The sequence below is a fragment of the Uloborus diversus genome, chromosome 3 (genome assembly GCF_026930045.1).
Source record: "Uloborus diversus isolate 005 chromosome 3, Udiv.v.3.1, whole genome shotgun sequence".
NCBI lineage: Eukaryota > Metazoa > Arthropoda > Arachnida > Araneae > Uloboridae > Uloborus > Uloborus diversus.
This window is the reverse complement of record NC_072733.1, coordinates 73,213,454-73,231,112: the sequence shown is the minus strand read 5'-3', so window position 1 is coordinate 73,231,112 and position 17,659 is coordinate 73,213,454. Positions and strand designations below refer to the sequence as shown.

At 33.8% G+C, this 17,659-nt stretch overlaps 1 protein-coding gene across 2 annotated transcripts in view; it reads right to left on the bottom strand.

Annotated features, from left to right (window-relative positions):
* Positions 1 to 17,659, bottom strand: part of LOC129218154 (uncharacterized) — a 36,830-nt gene that overhangs the window by 15,468 nt on the left and 3,703 nt on the right. For both annotated transcript variants that reach the window (XM_054852369.1, XM_054852370.1), the window contains exon 2: positions 11,700 to 11,815. The gene's annotated coding sequence lies outside the window, so the exon portion shown is untranslated. The remainder of the gene's footprint in view (positions 1 to 11,699; positions 11,816 to 17,659) is intronic.

The window sequence follows — 17,659 nt, the reverse complement described above, 5'->3', positions numbered from 1 at the left end:
CATTACAAAACAGTCACTTCGAATGGATAGAGTAGTTGAATTGCTCTTCTTAAGCAACCTTTAGACGTGCGGACTATGCATGCACGTACATTGCCATCTCTTCCTATGAGAACTTTATCGATCACACCCATGTCCCACAGTAACTTATTTTTCAAAGGTCCTTCAACAAGCACTACATCTCCAATTTTTAAGTTCTGTTGGGAGTGAGGAACTAAAAAATTATGAGCACTTCTCAATTGCAATAAATACTGTTCTTTCCATTGAGACCAAATTTGCTTGATTAAACGAGTCTGGAACAATTTACGTTTTTGTAAAGCCTTTTGGTTAGAGCTTTTGTCAAATACCTCAAGGAAATAATTTGGAAAGTTAATCTTGTCCTTTCCTGGAAATAAAAAACATGAAGGTGTTAATGCAATAGGTTCATTTAAATCATTGAACTCATAGGTAATTGGTCTATTATTCAAAATGAACTCAATTTCTGTAAGGATGGTAGCAAGCTCTTCTAATGTCAACAGAGCTCTACCGAGTATTTTTCTCAGCGGGTCTTTAATACTTTTCATCAATCGTTCCCAGAAACCTCCCCACCATGGAGAACGTTCTGGAATAAATTTCCAAATGATGTTTTCCGATGCTACAAAATTCTGCAGCTCTGGATGCTTTATTATTTTACGAAAAGATTTCAGTATTTCACAAGATGAACGGAAAGTCTTTGCATTATCAGAAAATATTATTTTTGTATTTCCTCTTCTTGCTAGGAAACGTCTCAAAGCGAATATAAAACTTTTTACGGACATATCTTGCACCACTTCAATATGAACCGCTCTAGTTACGGCACATGTAAATAATACAATGTACACTTTCTCACAACTGGTTAATTTAGATTTAACAGTTATTGCACCACTAAAGTCAGTTCCCACATTAGTAAACGGTGGACTTTCAGCAATACGTTCCAAGGGTAATTGACCAGTTAACTGCTTAGCTGGTTTTAACGAATATTTTTTGCAGATTAAACAAGTATAAATAACTCTTTTCACAGTCTGTCTTCCTTTCGGTATCCAGAATTTCTTACGCACTTGAGCTAAAGTTGATGATACACCCGAATGAAAGACACGAAGATGTTCATGAAAAATCACCAATTCCGCAAATTTCGATTTCGGAAGTAAAACTGGATGTTTTTCATTTTCAGTCAATGGAGCCTCCTTTAGACGTCCTCTTACCCTAAGAACACCAGTCTCGTCCAGATATGGAGATAAGGAATAAATCTTATAACATTTACTAATCTGCTGATTCTTTTGAAGCCTTTGAATTTCCTCGCGGAACACTTCCCACTGCACAGTTTTTATCCACATCTCTTCAGCTTCTTGTAATTCTATAGCACTCAGTGGACCCTTTTCAATTGATAATTTTCTGGACTTCGAAATAAATCTCAACACCCATGCAGTCACTCACAGTAATTTTTTGAAATTACTAAAGTCGTTAACTTTTAATACAGGACTGTACGATGAAACAACCGTGTTAACACTAACTTTCAAAAGTTCAACTTTCGCCGCGTCATTCGTACAGTATTGTTTCTGCAACGGCCACTCATCAATAGGACTAGCCAACCACTTTGGCCCACGCCACCACACGCTGTCATTTTTCAACAAACTCAATGATTCACCTCTTGTCAGTTTATCTGCTGGATTCATTAAACCTGGACAAAATTTCCACATACTAGGCGAAGTCAAATCTTGAATAAGACAAATACGATTTGCAACAAATTGTTTCCACTCCCTAAATGAACCTCTAATCCAACACAAACAGATTTCTGAATCCGTCCATAATATTACTCTATCAGACAAATTATTAAATAAACCAGACAAATATTTGCACAATTTTGCAGCCACTAACACTCCTAACAATTCCAGTCTCGGAAGCGTTAACTTTTTCAACGGTGCCACTCTGACCTTTGACATTATAAAGGATGTCGAAACTTCATTCTTCTTATTACTATACCTAAAGTATGCAACCGCACCATAAGCCACTAATGACGCGTCCGAAAATATGTGTATTTCAACAGAATCCCTAAGGTCACTCACATTTAAAAAGAAATATCTTTCTACCGTTAATGAATCTAAATTTTTAATCTCCCCATACCACTTCCTCCACTTCAAAGTCAAATTCTCTGGCAATGAGGAACCTGCATGGTTCTGGTAATCGCGGAACGTTGATTGATTTAAATAGTCTTCTACTTAAAACTCTCAAAAATCAACTCAGTTTTTAAAAAATCGACTTGGATTCTTCAAAATTACAGCTTAAAATTAGCTAAAAACGGAACAAAGCTCACGTGACACAAAAAGAGGAGGAGCATGCACAACGTCAAGATTCAGTCCCTGGGTTACAATAGAACCGGTTCCAAAGGAGTCGAAACGAAGGGGATAGGAGCGCAGCGTGGTTTGCTGTTGTTTGTTGAAAACAAATGTGCTCTTATTTTGATCTTCAGAAGAGGAAGAGGTGTATATTTTAGTTGAATCACCCACCCTCAGCCCCGAAATTCCGACAACAAGAAAACTTACTTTGAATTGAACATCAATATTTTATTCACAAGTAAATTACTTCAAATTGTTTACACAATAAATTAAATACAGAGCATTTATTGACCCTCTATATGTCATGGGCTTACGGTTTATTCACAACCCCCCCCCTCCCTTTGAAAAATTCATTTTGAGCTGTACATCATTAACTAATTCAAAATAAAATCACTTTAAAGTAAAATTTAAAAACTAATAAAGAAAACAAACATGAAAGATTTATTTCCATATGTATGGATACCACTCAGAATTTTACAAACTAGACTAGTGCCAGTGACTGCAGGGCCTGATTAACTAAAATTGAGGCCAAGGCCTACAATGCTTTAGAAGCCCCCCCCCCCTCTATTCTATCACATTGAGTCAACGCAAAATAATGTTTAACATTTACTTAAAGCATGATTGGTGATTTTTTTTTCTCACAAAAATACATGATTTTTTAATGCTATCATTGGTTTTTTAAAAATTCGAAGCCCCTTAGGAGGATTGACCCCAATCCCAGGGCCTAGTAGACATGTGCCTTAATCAGGCCTGAGTGACTGTCACAGCTTGCAAAAGATGCTGACATTAATTAAACAGTATTTGTGTTCATTAATGAGGCAGAGCAAATTAACACTACTTGCCATTTTAGCCATGAAAAATAATGACACTCAAAAAATAAATTAAGAAGATATCAAACAAATTGCGAGTGTCAAGCTAGGCAGATACCTCTCCCCGCATGGAATATGGGGGAATAAACCTTCTTAATTTAATACTTTATAACATTAAGCAGATATTAACTTTACTGTTTTCTATCTTTATCAAATTTACGCGCTTTTTTTTTCCTAATGAAGTTGTTTCCATTAGTCAAAAGTACTACTTTTAGTAACTGAAGTTTATAGAACGAAAAAGAAATAACACGGAGCCGGGAAAATCTTTTATTTTTAAAACGTTAAATTTTTAATTAATATTTCAAAACGTCCGATTTTTAAAACAAGGCGTAATCTTTATGACATCAAAAGTGATGAACTTTGGCGCGCTGAATGTTTACGCTTGCTGTCTAGCACGTTTCCAGTTTATGATAATTCAGAAGCGAATTAAATATTGTGCTCTGCGGTAATGGCATCAGTGAATGATATTTCATCACTTGTGATGTCATGTGCAGAAGTGTAAAAAAAGAAAATTGAATCTGCGCACCGATTAAAATAATTTTTAAGAATATTAAACTTTGTCAAATTATTTAAAAAATGGTCAAATCCTATGTTTTTAAGCATGCTCTTTCAGGAAAAAATATTTCTTATAAATTTCGGAAACAACTCCATTCTCTTTATATCTTTTTTTTTTTTTTTTTTTTTTTTTTTGGCCAGTTCAAATTGATATTATTGATCTGAAAAATAACACGTAATGTGTTACGTCAATTAATAATCATTATTTCTGTGCTTTTAAATGCTTATACATGTTTTTAGATTGATTTAAATGCGTAGTGAATTAATTTTTAATTGCTTCTTTTTTTATCTGATGTAGTGACATTTTACAGATAAATATAATTTAGTTTTTTAACAGTATTCCTTTTTTTTCGAAAATTGTTTTTGAAAAGCTAACACTTTATACATATAAATAAAAGTTTCATTTGCTGCTTTTTTAATATTAACTACCTATATAATTCAGATTTTTATTCATTAACAATTAAATTACGAAGACGTTCGTCTATTGTGCATTGAAGTTACAACGAAACAGCTTACTTTTTCTGGTCGCATGGAGGGGCGGGGGGGGGGGGGGGGGGGGGAGTGTAACGTCACTTCTTCGTACGACCCGGGCTTTGGACGCAGAAGTTAGAGCAGAGGAAAGTAATACAAATTAATAAATGAAAACTATATTAATCTTTATTGTAACTCTTTCGAATTTTCTACTTCTTTCAATATGTTTTTAAGTAAAAAGGAAATATGATTTTAAATTTAAAATTTTTGAGAATTTTATCATTTCTTCAATACGTTTCTTCCTCATTTTTATTGTTTGCTCCTAAAGTATTTTATTTATTCATTGTTATTTTTATTCATGAATTTTGCAGACTAGAGATGCAAATCATACACAAAGCCTCTTCATTTTTTTTAAATCTTAAAAATTACTCAAAATTCAAATCGAGACTTTTGATTTCAATAATTGTTTTGAATGCAATAGTTGAAGCAGAGCAAAATGAAATAAATCAATACATGAAAAATAACATTCTATCCTCAAAGAAAATAAACTCGTTTCAATTCGAAGAATTAAAAAAAAAAAAAAAAAAAAGGAGAAGTGATCAGGGATAGCTTTTGTAAAAAGTAGAACAATTTTATATAATTAATATACAATTCTGTTATTTTCTGTTAAGTAACTTTTGCAACAGAAGAGTGAATAACACAGTTTAGTTTTCTCTCTCTCTCTTTTTAATAGTGTTGATGGCTTGCACTATTTTTATCTCTTGGTACTCTAAAAATATTCAACTTGTTATGTACGATTCTGAATATTTGCAATGAGATACAATCTAGTACTTGTAGTTCGGCAGTTTGTGCGTGGAGCCATCTTGAGAATAATAGCGATGTTCTATACACGCACGTGCGTCCAGTGCTAGAGGAGCGAGGAGCGGGAATGAATCTTGACGTCATCACCGGAGAAGGGGAAACTAAGTGGGTGGGGCTAATCGGGAGACTTTAAAAATTAATTAAAAAATAACTAGCAGTCCGAATGAACTGAAACCGGTGTCTATCGTTATAAAATGGCTTAAATTTTCATTTTAAAAAATAAAAAAAATGCATGCAGGTTCCTCATTCATCATCCCAATCTGCACCTATTTTCCAAATATCTTGCATTAAACATCTAATTCTTACAACAAAAGGAGACAAAAAACCCATTGGATCAAATATCATTGCGGCTGTCTGCAGCACACAACGCTTAGTATTTTTCAACGAAGATAAATTACTCAACAAAGATTTTACATCTAATGACAAACTGTATTCCTTAGTATTCCAATTCAACCCCAACACCTTTAACTGACAATTTTCCAAGCACTCACTAGTACTCAGACCCTGGTCAACCCATAAAGATTCCAATTCAACTGAATTAGATCTGAGCTTTCTTAAGTTGAAACCCCCATCTTTCAAAACTGATACGGCATCAGACGACAACTGAAATGCTTCTTCCACGCTTTCAGCTCCAAAATACAAATCATCGACGTACAATGAACTTTTCAACATTTCAACAGTTGTACGCCTATTATCTTCATATTTTTTTATGTGAGTTTTAATTGTAGCACTGAGAACAAAATTTGACATTGTACAACCGAATGGTAATCGATTCATTTGCATAATTTTATATCCCTCAGAGTTATTTGAAGCCCAAATAAATTTCAAATACTTACGATCATTTTTTGCAATACTAATCATAAGGAAAGCCTTTTCAATGTCTGCATTGAATGCAATTTTAAACTTCCTAAAGTTTAACATAATATCAAGAATGTTAGCGTTTAAATTTGGACCACATTCTAACGCATCATTTAACGAAATATTTTGCTTTAATTTTGAACTACAATTAAAAACGAGTCTCACTTTAGTCGTATCCTTATCAATCCTAACAACAGGACGATGTGGCATAAAGTATTCGTTTTCAGTTCTAATACATTCCTGAACTATACCTAGCCGTTCTTGTTCCTCAATAATTTTATTATATTCTTTAGCCAACCATTCATCCTTCCGAAGAATTATTTGCAATTCATCAAATCTTGTCTTTGCATTACAAAAGTTATTCCCTAACTCAATCGGGGAAAATTTCCATAGCAATCGTGTTTCATATCTACCCTGAATGAATTTTAAATTTGATTGAAATCTATCTATTATACGCTTATCTGTTAAAGTTAATTCTTCCTTATCTGTGATACCTAAAACATCAAGATCCCAAAGAACCTGAACATCCTTTGCAATTACGAAATCCGTAGCCAAAACTCCTACGAAGCTTGAATTGCAATTTTGTTGGACCCCCTGAATAGCTAACCCAAACATCGTTGGTACGCAACTTAATGTTTCATTTATTTTGAACACTTTTGAATCGCAAATTATACCCCAAAACACATCCCCTCCAATTAAAACTTAAATTTCATTTTCACTATTACACATATCTGCAAGGAACAAGCCTTTCTGTTGCAATGCATTTTGAACGTTGACATTAGGTACTGCTAAGGATGCTGAAGTTATTGTTTGCGTTACTAAAACTTCAATTTCAATTGATGATTCAGAATTATTTCTATTTGATAGTTTAAGTTTTGTAACCTCATAAATTCTTTCCGATGTTTTTACCGAACCGAAAGAATAAACTGAAAGCCTTTCCCTTCTAACTATATTTAATTTTAAACGACTTGCTAAAGATTTTGTGATCCAAGATCTTTCAGAACCGTTATCTAAAAGTACTCGAGCAATTTCTACAGAATTTGAATCTTTACCTGCACTTGCAATCACTGAACATGTAAGCAATAAAATATTTGATTTTAAAGCCGACGAATTGCATTGCGTCACAACAGAGTTATTTTGTTCATCAACTTTGTCATTACTTAAAGGTTTATTCTTAGCATTTTCACATAAAACGTAACTGTGAAATTTACTTTTACAAAATTTGCATTCAACTTTTAACCTGCACATGCGACTATAATGATTTTTCGAGAAACATTTAAAGCAACGGTTTTCATTTTTTAACTTATTTCTACGATCTTCGATAGTTTTATACTCACAAAACTCATGATCTGGACTATTACAAAATACACAATGCTTTTTTGTACTAGCCACATAGTTTGCTGTTGCAGCATAGTTTTTATAACTCTTACTGTTACTTGACCCATTTTTACAATCATTCTTATTCGAATTTTCTGAACCAGATTTAAACGATTCCGACCTTAATTGCACAAGTAATGCACGTTCACGCGATTGAATTTCACTTTCTAAGAAAGTAAGAACGTCCTGAAATTTATACCCTTCCGAATATTTTCTATTGAATTCCAAAACAAGATCTCTAGGAACACGATCAAGTATGATTGGTGATAACAAATTACAGTATGAATCTATTTCAATGCCTAAACTTTTCAAATTCCTAATTTGAACTTCCACTTTATCAAAAAAAATTCGCAACCTATTTAAATCCCTTGAATTATACACAGCAGGAATTTTCAATAAATTATTCATGTGTAACTGAATCAAAGTATGTGTATTACCAAAACGCTTTTTTAGTAATTCAATAGCCGAATCGTAATTTTCTTCTGATAAAGTAAAACCTTTAATGCAATTTGCCGCAGCACCTCCCAAAAATGTCTTTAAATAATTAAACTTGTCAATTTTGCTTAAATTTGTATTTTTATCAATTGCATTATTAAACTGATTCATAAACTCCAAATATCCCACTGGATCCCCATAGTAAGTTTTAATGTTTAATCGAGACAATTTTACAGTCCTAACATTCTGAACATTTAATTCTGAGGAATTAACTGAACTGGAATTGTTAGTTTTAGTCTCCAAAAGTTCTATTTTATTTTTTATTCGTTGCTTCCAAAGTACTATATTTTCCGAATATTCTTCGGAAGTAGTACAATCCTTTTCAATTTCATCTAGCGGTAAATACGCTTCAATATCCAAATTCACAAATTTCAGACTTTTTTCTTTCTCAAGTAATTGCTCATGAAACTCTTTCAAAATACTTGACTTAGTATCATTATCCTTGCTGCAAGTTTCAATCTTCACCAAAAATTCATCTATTTTTTTAATTAGTTTAGTTGTCGTCATTCTAATAGCTGCTCTTTTAACTTTTAACTTTTCAATATCTGCCATTTCAATCCTTATTTACTTCAATTACCAACTAACGTATATAAAAGCACAATTTCTATAATTCTCAATTCACGATTTAAATTTCCTACTATTCAACAACAGTTCAGTTCACAACAACACAGTAGAAATAACACAAACTTCAGTCAAAATAGAAATGAAAAACCACTCACAACCTTTGCACGTCCCACAAAATTTCCAACAACTTCCACAAGCAACTTCAAACACAACTCTCACAATTTCCACCTTTCACGACTTCGCGGCCTGATGCACCAAAAATGATGTCGCGAAACAACTTCAAACCCTCTTCTGCCACGCGGTTATAACAGATACATGAAACCAATTAACTTATAAAATTTTATTGAAGAAAAATTATGAACTAAATGAACGAACATAAATTAAAATCATAACATAATTAACAGAAGCAACATAAGCACTTGAACATGAATTCACTGAGTATATATACACTAAACTGCTTGGCTAATACTGTTGCCATTTTAAAAAACATAAAAGTTTTTCCACAGCCTCCGAGCTCTGAAACGGTGAGGACGTCATTTTAAGGAGACCCCTGTTTCGCGCCCTTGTCATACTAAAAATGGAAAGAACGATTGAACAACGCTACGCGATAAAATTTTGTGTCAAAGTGAACAAAACTGCCAAGGAAACCTTCGATATGCTTCAGGAGGGTTACGGGGAGGCTTGCATGTCCTATTCGCAGGCAAAAAAGTGGCACAAAGCTTTCAAAGAGGGTCGTGAGGATGTCACCGACGAGGCCCGGTCTGGACACCCTTCAACCTCGAAAACGGACAACAATGTGAGTTGTGTGCGCGAATTGTTGAACTCAGACCGCCGAATGAGTGTTCGTTTGTTGTCAGACTCGTTGAACTTGCCGGAAACAATTGTCCATGAGATTGTGTCGGAAGAATTGGGCATGCGAAAGATTTGCGCAAAACTTGGGCCCAAAGTTTTGACCGATGCTCAAAAAACGCATCGCTTGGAAGTCTCCAAGGAGATGAAAAAAATGTGTAGGGACAACCCTAATTTTTTGGACAACGTCATCACTGGAGATGAGTCATGGATATTCGAGTACGACCCAGAAACGAAAAGACAGAGTGCGGAATGGCACACCACGGCGTCGCCTCGCCAGAAAAAAGCCCGAATGAGCAAGTCACGCGTGAAATCAATGCTCATTGTCTTCTTCGATGTTAAAGGAGTAGTGCATCACGAGTTCGTCCCACCTGGCAAGACTGTTACAGGTCAGTTCTACAAAGAAGTGCTTCAACGGCTGAATAACCGCGTCACCCGCGTCCGAAAGGAGATCAAAAATTGTTGGAAACTCCATCATGACAATGCACCGTCTCACACCAGCTTTGTTGTGACCTCCTACTTGACCAAAATTCGCGTCGACGCGCTTCCCCAGCCACCCTACAGTCCCGACTTGGAACCGCCCGACTTTTTTTTGTTTCCTAAACTGAAACGAGAGCTGAAGGGGAAACATTGGGACACCGTGGAAACCATCCAGTCTACTACGACGTCACTTCTAAAGAGCTTATCGGTCGAGGACTTCCAGGGAGCCTTCAATTCATGGAAATCGCGCTGGCAAAAGTGTATCGAAGCAGAAGGGTCGTACTTTGAAGATTTTTAAGTATTTGTAAGAATCTGATCATTAAAAGTATTTTTTAAAAAATGAGACTCATTACTTTCCGGACAAACCCTGTATATGAAAAAAAATTGAAATTTATAAAGAAACATTTTTTTTCCATTTAAAACTCATTTGGATTTCAACCCATATAACACTACCCAATTTATCCCCTACTTTTCTGTAGTTGTAGTGAACTACTGAGATATCGATATTAAATTTGCATTTTAATCATATATGCATCTGCAGTAATATTAGTTTATATCCTATTATGAAAGTTTTTGCTGCAATAATCATTGAAATATCATGTTATTTAATTTTTAAAAATATCAATTTTGTGTCTGGTTACATTTATAAACATAAACTAATACCTAAAGTTTCTCGAGCCCTTAAAATGATGATTTAAATCAAACAATTGAATTATAGTTTAAATCAAAGAAATTAATCTCCTGAATGCTTTAAAAACAATCATGATTTTCTTACCTTATGTTTTCTCAACGATTTTTCAAAAGTCTATTTTCTTGATTTTCAAGCAGACGTAACATCATAAAAAAATATGTAATCACATTCCGGGCTAACCCACATGATGGGGGTCAAACAAAAAGGGTGAGGTTAGAGGGCGTGGTCCCTGAAGCTACCTTTTTTTTTGTAGAATTGGGTTGTACTAAAGGCGTTTAGCATTTATGATTCTATGACCGCCAAAAAACTGAATACGGCCCCAGAAATCGGGAAGGATGGATAACGAAGACTTTCCCCATTCAATTCAAAGTTTCATTTTTATGAAACAAGATGAGAAAAGTTTATTTATTTGGAAGTTTTAGCTGTTACTTTGGCGGAAAAAATCAATCTACCTTGTAAAGAAACATTTTTCAATTGATTATTAATTTTTAACTCTGAAAAGCGAGGGAGCAAGGCCCCTTAACATTTGAAAGTGAAGGGGCAGTTGCCCCTCCCCTCCCCTTCCCCCACGAGCCACGTATGCCAACCACTATACATGATTTAATGGGTTTGATAGGGCCCTGAAAATCCAATAAAGCTTGTCAGTAAAGAAGATGGAAGGGAGTAGTAGCCACCTCCTCTTCCCTCCGACTTTGAGAATGCAATGTATTTCCAGAAATGTGGGCATGATTTTTTTTGTTTTTCAGTATAGTAGGCATTGAGCCTAGATCCTTTGCTCTCCCCCGCTAAACCCAGAAAACTTTAAATGACAAGCATGTCCCATGGGCGCCCATATGCAAAATTTTGAAGGGGGGGGGGGAGTTAGATATTTTCAACATGGATATTGATTTCAGTTCAGCTTAGAGATATTAAAATTTGACGTTTTTAATAACTTATTAATGGCTGGAAAAGAAATGTTTTTAAATTTTTGCAAAGAAAAAGTACTAAAAGCAAGAAAGTTCTCATTTCTAAGTGGGAGGGGGCTTGAGCCCTCACTTACTCTCCCATATGGGCACCTATGGCATGTCCTCAATACTTAAAAACCCTTAAAAAATTCTAGTAAAAGTTTTTTTGCAATTGGATAAATATACTTAAAAACTGAAGAATCTTTTAAGTTTGAATATCTGATGAAAGCTTGATGAATAAATCACTTTGTTTAATTTGCTTTTGAATAATTAAGAGCCTGCTCTATTTATGGCACTTAAAGTTATAATACAAATATATTATCCAATGAAAAAGAACCTATGTCATTCCATTAGCAACTTATGATAGATGGATATCCTCATGCTGATTGGATGTCCCAAACAATTCTGTTAGCAGAGACTAGATTTGAAGTAGTCAGAACCAGCAGGAGATCACTATTAAAAAAAAATTACACACGCATGAGAAGCAATGTAAAGTTTGTATATGTGAATCACAATATGGGAAAAAACAAAAAATATTGTTTGAAATTACACATACATGCATCCCTCATATAACATAGTACTTCTACAACACGGTTTTGATATTACACAGTACCAAATTAGCGATTATTATAACACGGTTTAGATATTACACGGTACAAAACTTGAATTTAATACTTCATGGTTTTGATATAAATCAAATGTTATATTTATAAAAGATGGAATTTCATTTTTGTTTAATAAATTCTGTTAATGGTTGATAACTCTAATAAGTTTTTACTTTGTTTTTATTTTTAACTTGGTTTCGATGTAACACGGTATACATCCCTTGATTTACATTACTTCTAAGTCTCAAATAACACGGAACACTTTCGATATAACACGATACATCTTAACCAGATTTTTCTCATGCACATACATAATTAGTAATAAAAATAAGTAAAAACCTTATTTTTAAAAAAGTCTTGTATAACAGTTTCGATACTACACGGAACGAATTAACCATGCTATACGAGGGATACCCCTGTACATAAATTTCTTATCAATCTCATTGAAGATATGTACACGTTCCATATTACACTTGGTACTAATTCTAGTCTTCATACTAGACTCATTTGTAACTAAAATTCTAAAAAGTTACTTTCAGAAACAATAATAGATGTTAAAATCAATCAGTGTCCTTCTAAAAGCAAATGAGAGTTATTTTTCATTTAAAAAGAAATTTTCAGGAACAAAGTAAAGTGATACAAAAAGCAAAATTTCTTCTTTCCAAAAATCAAGATTTGTGCTTTGAATAATTGCACAGTTGATGATTGGAAAGGACAATTAAATGGAAGGATTGAAGACAGGGAAGCTTATGACACATTGAATAGATAGGCAATATTAATATAGTTGAGATAAGACTTCTATTATAAGTGAACTTTACACAAAATCCTTACTTTCAAAAAGAAACATGTATTGGAGGAAGCTTAGTAGTGAACAAGGAACATTACTCGTTGGAGCAAACAGGTTGATCTGAAAAGCTGTATTTTTAAATGAATTATAAATTATAAATCAAAGCTGTTTCAACCATTCCTAGGTTAGGCAGTTCTCATGTTTCATTTAAATGGACAAGTCAGCTCAACATGACCCACAAAGTGCTGAAGATATTAAATCCATGCCATGTTTCAAACAGTAGCACATGCAGAAAAACCTTTTGAAAAAGGACATAGTTAGCTTTAGCTCATTTCTACAGCCAAGAAATAGAAATTTTCTGGGTCAAATTGGCAACAAATTTCAAAAAAACTAAAAAAGACAAATTTTGCTTAGTTGAAAATTCTAATCTTGTAACTTCTTTAAAATTGAAAATGTGAAGGTAAGATAGAATGAAGGTTAACACTAGAGAAAGTTTAAAATTCTTCACAAGTTGGTAATTTTAGCTGAAAAAGTATCACCTTTCTTTACGCTTCTCAAATGCGTAAGCAGGATGTAGACATGAGACAAGATGACTGGTACAAATACATAAAATAGGATTTGTAAAGAAAGAAACTGAAGAAATAGATGCGAATTTTGGTAAAACTTTTGGGGGCATATTATTCTTAATTTGGAACATGCAACTTTCGTAAAAGCAATATAGTACAGTACAATTACAAATATTATGACCAGCAACAGGCTCTGGGCCCAGCTAAGCAAGTCCTAGTGTGTCGTGAACAGCCGCTCCCACGCTCGTCCAAGGTCGTCTCTCACTCCCCTCTTGACCCCTGACCGGATGTGGGGGTTCTTTCCAGTGGGGTTGGTGGGAATCGGATGACTGGACGAAAGAGAGAGATGCGGGGAACGGGACGAGAGAAGGAAGGATGCAATAGAGCTCTGGAGTTTTCTTTTCTCTCGTTGACTTTCTTGGACATTTTTTTTTCGAACAATCATACTATACCAGATGTACATATTGTATGTGAATTGTGATGTGTCCCTTTTTACTATTTTAATAAAAAACTTGGGACTAAAGAGCTGATTCTCACTTACATATCGGAGCGGCAAACCATCCCAAAAATATGGAAACTAACCCAACGCGGTGCTCCGAATAAAACGATTATACGAAAGAGCAATTCGCGACATAGTGAGTTAATTTATTAGTCCCCAATGAAGATCAATGGCCCTCTTAAAGCTATCTAGCCCCTTACTCATTACTGCCTTTTTTGGTAAGCTGTTCCAAATGCCCTTAACCCTACTAAAGTAATAATTTTTCCTGATTTCCACATTAGACTAAGACTTGGAACAGCTTAAAACAATGACCCCCTGTCCTGTTTTGGACGTTATAAGGCAAAGCAATAGCTAACTTTTGCAAATTCGAAAACAAAAGTGAAAAAAGCTTCAAGGTGAGCAAATTAAGGCATTAAAATTAAAGCATCCAAAGATATAGAACTATTGTGATTTTATATTTCAAAACCATTAACACAAATAACTTGCACAAAAATAGTATCATAAATAGCCCTCAGAATTCTTATTTTTAGTTAATAATTCAGGTTTTCAATCCCTGAAATCCTGATCCTGCATGATATTAAGCAGGATCAATCCCATGAGCTTGAGAGCATAAACCAAAAAGATTTCCAAAATCTTTTTCTAATTTCTGCTGCTCATAAAATAAATGGATTTGTGAGCTTCATCTGAAACAAAACTCGTCTTTTTGCCATCATATATCTGGAAGAAGAGCAAGAAAACATTTGCGTATCATGAGATGAATATAAAAATGCTGATAATCATGCATAATTTACCATTTTGAACACAATAAAAATAGAGTAGATAATGTCAAGAAAGAATTGGAATTATGATTTGAGGTGTCAGTTTTCAGTGTCCCACAATTGAGGTAGTGCATAAAAACTAAACATTTCGGAACACTATTAAAAGTCAATGGCTGCAAAATTCTGGTGCAGAAAATTTAAAAAAGAATTGTATTATGAATTTCAAAACACACTGGAGTAGACTAAGTTCAATCATGGAATATTTCAGCAAGCTTAAAAAATAGACTTTCTCCGAAAAAAAATGCAATGAAATAACCTTTGCCCTTGTGATGCCAATCTCATAACCATGGATATAACACTTAGTGTAACAGTCATGTTGGATGAATTGGCCTAAGTAAGATACGATACCTCAGTCATGGGCATAGTCAGAGGGAGGCAGAGAGGAGAAGTGTTCCTCCTCTCCTCTCATTCAAAATGTCTGATCAAATAATGCAATAGAATACTAAGATGCATTCCATTATACACATCGACACACGCACAAAGATTTTATTTAAGAATTACAAGTGTTAGCAATATTTAGTATCTAAATCTTATTTGAAAAAAAAAAATAGTTTAAAAAACTAAAAAAAACACGCTTTTGTAGCAAAATGAACTAAAAATTAAAAAATAATCTTTGGATGCCAAGTATATAAAGTAATTGACCAAACACTTAATTTTACTGAAATTAAAAAAAAAGGCATGGGGGGGCTGTCTATTTACATTTTTGCATGGATAACAAGTGGAAGAATTTTAAGATAATTGATAAGAAGCCCCCCACGCTTTTTTTCTATTACAGTAAAATTAAGTGTTTGGTTAATTACTTTATATACTTGTCATCCAAAGATTATTTTTAACTTTTTAGTTCATTTTGCTACTAAAGCACGTTTTTTTAGTTTTTTAAACTATTATTTTTTTCATTGGAGTACAAAAACCTAGGAGAGTTACACAATGTATCAGAATCACTCCATTTACTCCACTGTTTGGGAGTCACAGTATAGCAAGGAGTCATCTTAATTATCCTTTATTAGTTTTCATTTTTGATAAATTATAATATTTCTTGACTTACCTAATTTTTAAAATCATGTTTTCCGTTCATGACTGTACGCCTTTCTTATATTACTATTTATCCAAAAATGTACCATTTTTTTAAAAAGTATATTTATAGAAACTAATAATGATCTATTTAAAGTCATAACCCATGATATTCATTACCACTCGCTTCTATTCTCAAAATAATTGCCTAACAAAAATGCTTTAAAACGCACCATGCAGACACGCAAAGATTTTTAACAATGCTATAATGAAATGATATTTTTAATTTATTCTTTTTTGAGTTTTGAACTTTAGCACATTAAATAAAGTGAAAAATTTTTTTTTTAAGTCTTTGGAAACGGACAACAGTTTCAAATGTGATGTACATCTCTTTTTAATTTTGAACTGCAGAAGCATTTTGTCGAAAGTGACCAACTAGCATATGATATGCAGGAAAAATACGAAAAAAAAAACTTGGGCATGAATATTGATCGCACGGAGAAAAAAGCTCAAGCTCGTCAGCTTAAAGAATCGACAAATTTATGTGACAAAATGACAACATCATGTTTTAAAATGACAGCACATATACCAGTGAAAAATATTCAATTGACAACACAAAAAATAATGTATCACGGCAAGAGATGTTGTCTCCTAATGTTATTGAACTAGTGAATGATGCATTTCCAGAAGAAAGACGTACAAGCAATGAATTTTCAGAAGAAGTGCTTATTGAGAACCATTTAGCAAAACTTCTCATTCTTAGAAATTAGAAAATATTCCCCCCCCCTGACCTCCCCCCACGTTCTTCAAATTTTCAGGGGGTATTTTGGGGATCTTTCCTCTCTTTTTTTAGGGAAGGTCTCTTTCTAGGAGGCAATCAGTAATATTTAAAAGGGTGTGCCAATGCTCTTGGGGGGGGGGGGGAGAGAGTCTCTCCTACTATTGTTGAACTTGGAAAAAATATGACTTCGCTTTTGGACATTTTCTGTAAAAAAAAAAGGGCTTTATTTACTTCTCAATGGTTTTTATCCCCTTAAAATGTCAGCACTATCTCTTAAGTCTTTAGATATTATGGGGCAAAATCTGCGCCCTTCAACTCAGCTTTCCCGCGCCGTTTTGACCACCCAGTTCGGCCCTGCCTCTGAATTATAACGCTTGCAGTTGCACACATCAATTAGAGTCATTGTGGCTATTTGCTACCGTTTCCTAGCTTCTAACTTCATAATTTAAGCACAGATACAGATAGAACAAAAGCCAAATTAAAGAATGAAAAATAGAAGATTGGCGATAGTTTATGCCTTACGTATAAGAAATGGAAACTGAATGATCATCAGTATTCAGATTCTAAACTGCGTTTGCAATTAAGAATCTGGATATATTTTTCATAGGTAAAAGAAAAAAGATATATATACTATAACTACATTCTTATTTTACTCTTTCATCATTTGCATTACTAATGAAAGAGTGATCCAGATTTGTAAGAAAGTTGGAAATGAATCAAAGCCTTTTTTATAAGATAACGAAATAGATAACACTATGCAAACTGTGGATCATTTTCATACTTAAAATGGAGTGGGAGGAAATATAAATGATTTGATATGATACAGAAATTTAAAAAACAAAGAAATTCATACATGGCCATTTGGTTGTTTAACTTGATCATCAAAAGACACCTTTTAATTGCTCAGTTAGAGGGTGGGTAGTGATTTGTCATATTAAAGAATTATTACTGAAAAATTCTTCTAATGGTAAAATAATCAAAATTTTTTAAAAATTTTAGCACTTCAATGGTTTATTTTGAAACATTTTGATAACTGAAAGTTTTCGTACGAAAATGTTAATGGATTCTGTCATGTACAATCATGGGTGCAAGTTTGGTGATGCGTTCAAGACGGAAAATATTTTCAGCCCCCCCCCCCCCAACCATACGTTTTAGGAAAATTTTATGTGTATAAATGTTGTAGATTTTAACTATGCCAATTTTGGAATTTGTTTGATTTGAATTCTAAGC